A 6411-nucleotide genomic window follows, 5' to 3' on the forward strand; every position below is an offset into this window, starting at 1 on the left:
TAAAAGGCTTTTCGTTTTCAGTTGTGAAATATCACTAGCAATTTTGGAGCATGGATTGGAGGGGGGCAAGAGTGGAAGCAAGAAGACCAGTTTGGAGGCTTTTGCAATCATCTAGAAGGGAGGTAACTGTGATGCGCAAGGCTGGTGGTAGTGGAAATGGAGCGAGATGAGAAATATTTGAGGTGTAGAACTAAGATGTGCAGATGAATTGACTGAAGAATCAGAGTGATGCCTTAGACGTCTGGCTTCAGTAACTGGGTGACAGTGATGCCACTTATTGAGATGGGGACAAAATGAATCTAAGGGACGAACAGGTTGGGTGGCTGTTCCACAGGGATCTGGTCACATTCCAAAACCACCAAATCCCTTCCCATTCGTTCATTTCTTCATTCTGCAGCTGTGTGGAAATGTACCCACAGGAGCCAGGGAGTTTAAGGAGTCCCCAGAGGAGAGAAGAGGCAAAGGGCTGAGGGCCATGTCCTGTGCAGCGAGGATGACAGCAATGAAAGGCAACCCTTCAACCTGAAAAGTCACCGCCAACGCCTACAGCTAAGGATGGTTTCAGCGATGCCTTAGAAGATCCCCATGTTTGAAAACATCCAGCTCCTGGGTCATCTCTCAGCTTTTGGCCTTTACCACACTGACCACACCCTCAGCATGACCAAAATACCCTCCCTCCCTGTGGACACCCTCTCCCTGCCCCAACCACAGAAGCATTGCCTGGCAGGGATAAATAAATGTCACAAAGGCTGAATTCTTATTGCTGCCTGAGCACAGGGTGGAGTGATTCAGGCTGGAGTCCCTGGATCTCATGAGGCTGGTGTGGGGTGGGAGTGAGCTGAAGCTGGGCGACCAACTCTGCCAGGTTGGTGGAGCCTCCCTGTCCCCTCTGCAGGGGACAGAGGGTAGAGGCTGGGTGGCTGAGGGGTGTGGTGCCTGCTGTCTGCCAGGCCTGTGCTGGGCCCTTTGCCTGGGTTGGTTCACCAGTGGTGCCCAGTGGGACCACTCCCAGTGCCTTCAGGGCAGACTTGGTATTTCCTAAACTATGCCATGAGGAGGAAAATCAGATCTACCTTTTATTTTTTGCGGTACGTGGGCCTCTCACTGTTGTGGCCTCTCCCGTTGCGGAGCACAGGCTCCGGACGCGCAGGCTCAGCGGCCACGGCTCACGGGCTCAGCCGCTCCGCGACATGTGGGATCTTCCCGGACCGAGGCACGAACCCGCGTCCCCTGCATCGGCAGGCGGACTCTCAACCACTGCGCTACCAGGGAAGCCCCAGATCTACCTCTGAAGAAGGAAATTCCTCAGCTTCCCTGAGCTACCAGCCAACACGCCCTGGGATCCATTTCTGGCCTTTCCTCTAAGCAGGGCAGAGTCAAGCCCAGGGGTGGGAAGTATAAACTACCCGACCTTGGTAACCCCCAGAGCCTGGTACCTCATCTGCGTGTCGAGCAGACCTATTTCGTGGTGTTCCTTGTCAGGGGCATCAAGACTCGATGCTGATGGTCAGAGCCTCGGTGGATTCGATGTTCCCTCAGCCTTGGGCACTATGATTCCCCTGGGGTCAGTTTCACACTCGGGCGACCAGGAGCGCTCCCCGAGCTCTCACCCGAGCTCCCGAGAAATGCAAGCCCAGATGCTGGATTTGGGACCAAAGCACAGGTACGGAACCCCGGGAGAGCTAGGATCCGGGACTTGAAGATGTAACCGCCCTCCCCGAAGAGCGTGAGCGCTGCCCCCTCCACCCCCAGCCCAGCCCAGCCCAGCCCAGCCCAGCCCACCGGAAATGACGGCGCGTGCGCAGGCAGCACTGACGTTAGAGAGGCCCGGCGCTCCCAGTCACACGGGTCACCCTGGGGGAGGGGCAGGGTGCCCAGCCCGCGCCTCTGGGCCGTCGGGGCATCCACTGACACCACACGCTGCGCATCTTGGGTGCTCCCACCCCTGCAGGCCGCGCTCCCCTCCCTGTCCCCAGACCCGTGATTTTAGCGCTGGGCTTACATTGCACTGAATGATCTTGCCCCATCTGTCCTCTCCACCATTCTGAGGTCAGCGCCTGGCGGGGAAAGGCACTCAGTACATTTCAATGAGCGAGGTCATCTGGAGTCCAACCCCCTTTCCCCCGTACACCATCGGAGTGTGTCCCAGACAATGTCTGTTCTGAAAGGGGAATTATGTTAGAGTCTCACAAGTCCTTGCGGTCCGGAAGTGCTTCTGTGTGTCTACCCCAAATCCCTGCAGTTTAATCCCTCCAGGCCTGTCATCAGCAGTGACCGTTAGGATGCTTATGCTGAGGGTGTCCCTCCTGTGGGGTCATTCTTACTTTTCCTCCTTTGATACCTCCTCATGGGGTTGTTGGGAGGGGCTATAAACTCTTGGTCTGAGTTAACACAGGCCAAGGGCTTAGAACAGTGACTGGGCCATATGAACGCTATTCAGTGTTTGCTCTTAGCACCATTATTATTGTAACTTTTTTACCTGGAGGATCCACTCCTTGCCTGTCACTACCCCTCTTCTGGCGGGGCTCCCGACGGGGGTGCTGGGGAGACTGTCCAGGGACTTTACGTTCCTGGTGGGGGGTCACGGGGGCAGGTCAGGCCTGAGACACAGGCCTAAGAGAGCTGTGGAGAAGCTCCAGGCACATTTGCTCACTGCTGGCTGCCTGGGCTCCCACTGCAGCACAGCACTCAGTCCACTGTATGGGATCCAGCTCGCTCCCAGCAGACTAAAAGCTCCTTGAGGGCAGGGACTCCAGCTGGCACATAGCAGGTGCCTGATAAAGGAACAAATGGATGCTCTAAAACCAGTGGCAGAATCATATTCCTTGGCCCACCTTCTTTATCCATCTCCACCCCAGAACAGATCCGCTTGCCCTACCTGAAAGGCTCCTAAAGGCACTAAAAAATGAATCTGAAAAACAGTGGGTGAAAATGTGCCTTTCCTATTGACTGAAGTGGATTCCCAAAGTGGCTCCATCTTCTGTGATCGCCCAGGAGTTCTCTTCATTCAGTTATCCACTGTGTGCTAGGCCAGTGCTAGGTGCTGGGGATGTAGAGAACAAGACAGACCCAGCCCTGGCTCTCATGAAGCTTGCATCTCAGTAGAAGAGGCAGACCTAAATCAAGCAAAAAGGCAAAAACATTTAAGATGGTGGTAAAAGTTTTAGGAAACACACTGAAGGATGAACTAACAACAGCTGGGGATGGGAAATCTCTCAGGGAAAGAGACTTTTAAGATAGGACCCTAAAGCATGAGAAGGGGACAGCCACGTGAAGAGTGGGAGGAGTGATGTCTCAGTCAGAAGGAACAACTTGTACAGAGATCCCGGGAAGAAAGAGCTTAGAGGGTCTGAGGAAATAAAGGAAGACCAGTGTGGGTGGAACCTGGGGGCTTGGGGGAGGGGGAGCAGGGCCCAGATCATGCAGGGCCTTGGAGGTCACAGTGGGACCCAGAGAGAATTGACCCTAACAATGGGCTCCGAGGTGTTTTCAGTGGGGGAGCGTCGTGAGCTGCAGTTTACAATTCCTCAGGCTGCTCTGCAGAGAATAGATTAGGGGAGGCAGGAGTGGTGGTTGTGGTAGACAGGAGATGGTGGGGGCCCTGGCAAAGGTGAGGGCGGCAGAGATGAGGGAGGTAGAACTTGTGATATATACGTCTGGGGGATGACATCATCGGGTCTTGGTGATGGACTGGAGGAGGGGTTGACAAGAGGGGAAGCATCAGGCTGACACTGGATTTCTCGTTTGAGAACGTGGGAGATGTCATTTACTGAGATGAGAAGACTTAAAGACAAACGTTAGGAGAGAGATGGATTGGGCTTGGGAGGAGGAAGTGTGGAGGATAGAATTGCCCACAATGTGGCAGTCAAACATGGCGCCAACTTCTTTGACATGTTTTCCATGGGGAGGTGGGTCCCCTCCCCTTGAATCTGGAAGGCTTGTGATTGCTTTACCAATAGAGTATGGTAGAAGTGACTATATGTATTATTCCTAGGCTGGGTACCAAATGGCCATGCAGCTTCCTCCTCTTTCTCGAGGGACACCCTTGAAAATTATTTATTTATTTATTTATTGGTTGCGCCACACAACATATGGGATCTCAGTTCCCTGACCAGGGATCGAACCCATGCCCCTGCAGTGGAAGTGCAGAGTCCTAACCACTGGACACCAGGGAATTTTCCCTAAATCACCCCTTGATTAAACTCAATTTGGCTAATCTGTCCACTTGTCCATGGGTGACCAATAATATGTCAGTGCCACCTGGAGTTCCTGGTTGCAAACCACAGGAATGGCTCGGAACAATGGGCAAGACCAAAGCGTTCACAATTAATCCCTTGGAATGGTCGGTTAGCACCTGCTCTTGGTGTTTGTATTTTTTATTGAAGTGTAATTTACATACAGTAAAATTCATCCCTTTTAGGTGTATAGTTATATGAATTTGACAAACATATACAGTCATGGAACCAGCACCACAATCAAACCATAGAATGTTTTCATCACTCCACAACGACTCCTCATACCCTTTCAACGGTCAGTCCCCTCAGCCTGCTCCAGCCCACGGCAACCAGTGATCTGTTCTCTGTCCCTATATTTTGCCTTTTCCAGAATATCATATAAATGATATAACACAGTATGTTGCCTTCTGTGTCTGACACGGCGCTTTTTTTTTTTTTTAAATACATGGACTCCGGTATTTTTTTTTAATTTTTAAAAATTTACTTATTTTTGGCTGTGTTGGGTCTTCGTTTCTGTGCGAGGGCTTTCTCTAGTTGCTGCAAGCAGGGGCCATTCTTCATCGCGGTGCATGGGCCTCTCACCATCGCGGCCTCTCTTGTTGCGGAGCACAGGCTCCAGGCCCGCAGGCTCAGTAGTTGTGGCTCACGGGCCTAGCTGCTCTGCGGCATGTGGGATCTTCCCAGACCAGGGCTCAAACCCGTGTCCCCTGCATTGGCAGATAGATTCTCAACCACTGTGCCACCAGGGAAGCCCCGGACACAGCGATTTTGAGATTCATCCACATTCTTGCTACCTGTACCAGTAGTTTGTTTCTTTTTATTGCTGAGTACTAGTCCCATTGTATGGATGAACCACAATCTGTTGATTCACTAGGTGATGGACATTTGGGTTGTTTCCAGGTTTTGGTGATTATGAATGAAATTGTTATATGCATTACACAGGCTTTTTGTGTGGATATATGTTTTCATTTCTCCTCGGGAGATACCAAAAGTGGGATTATTGGGTTGTATAGTAATTGTATATTTAACTTTATTTTTATTTTTGGCCTCGGGATCTTAGTTTCCCAACCGGGGATCGAACCCATGCCCCCTGCATTTGAAAGGTGGAGTCTTAACCACTGGACTGCCTGGGAAGTCCCTATATTTAACTTTATAAGAAAATATAAATGTTCCCCATCCTCACCAGTATTTGTATCCTCAGGTTTTGTTTTGGTTTTTAACCTATTCGAATAGTTATGTAATAGTTATTGTATTGTGGCTTCAATTTGCATCTCCCTAATGAATAAGATTCAGAGTTTTTAATGTCACTCTGGCCTGGACTGGGGCTGGTGATTTGTAGGGTGGACTTGATTTTTTTTTTCTTTTTTAACGCCAAATAAAGGTACTATTCATTTGTTATCTTGAAGTGATTAGAAAAGCCATGGAGCGTGTCCAAGGTTTCATCTGGAGCAAGGACAGAGCTATCCTGTCCAGTCTGCTCATTCAGTGACATGGTGACATCCCTGTCTCCCTCCTCCCTACCTCCACACCTGTCCTACCCTGCCTTTGTGCCTAGACGGTGCACCCTTCATTTTTTACTCGTGGAGTTCCAGTTTAAGCTAAATGTCACCTCCTTTTGAAGCAGCTAGGATTTCTAGAAGCTTCCAGACACACCATGCAAGACGATATTATTGAAAAAATGCAGCCTCTTTTGGGGCCAGAGTTGAATTTGCTTTTTTGGCTTTGTTCCTTACCAGTTATGTGACTTTGGACAACTTAACTGCTTTGAGCCTCAGTTTCCCCTAGTGTAAAATGGGTATAATACCTATCTCAGAGGTAGGTTTTTGTTGTGTAAGAGATGTTGTTGTCACTATTATTATTATTATTAATTTGCCTCTATCAAAGCCTCACTGGGCTGAACCATGGTTAATTCGTTCCTTGTTTCTCTCCTTAGCTAATTGCTCTTAAAGGGCAGACCCTGTTACTTAAGGCCCCTCTGCCCCCACCCCTGACACAGTGTTGGTAAATACTAGTCCCTCAACCTATTTGTTGAAATGGATGAACCTAAAAGGGTTCTCAGGGAACACAGGTGGCCAGAAAGGAGTTGTGGGACTCAGAGGGACCTCTCGCTCTCATTAGACCGCGGAGCTGCTTTCTTGGAGCAGGGGCACTGAATCAGGGCTTCTGTTCCACAGAA

Source organism: Monodon monoceros, unplaced genomic scaffold, assembly GCF_005190385.1.
Source record: "Monodon monoceros isolate NGI ecotype Baffin Bay Population unplaced genomic scaffold, NGI_Narwhal_1 Super_Scaffold_9, whole genome shotgun sequence".
Classification (NCBI taxonomy): domain Eukaryota; kingdom Metazoa; phylum Chordata; class Mammalia; order Artiodactyla; family Monodontidae; genus Monodon; species Monodon monoceros.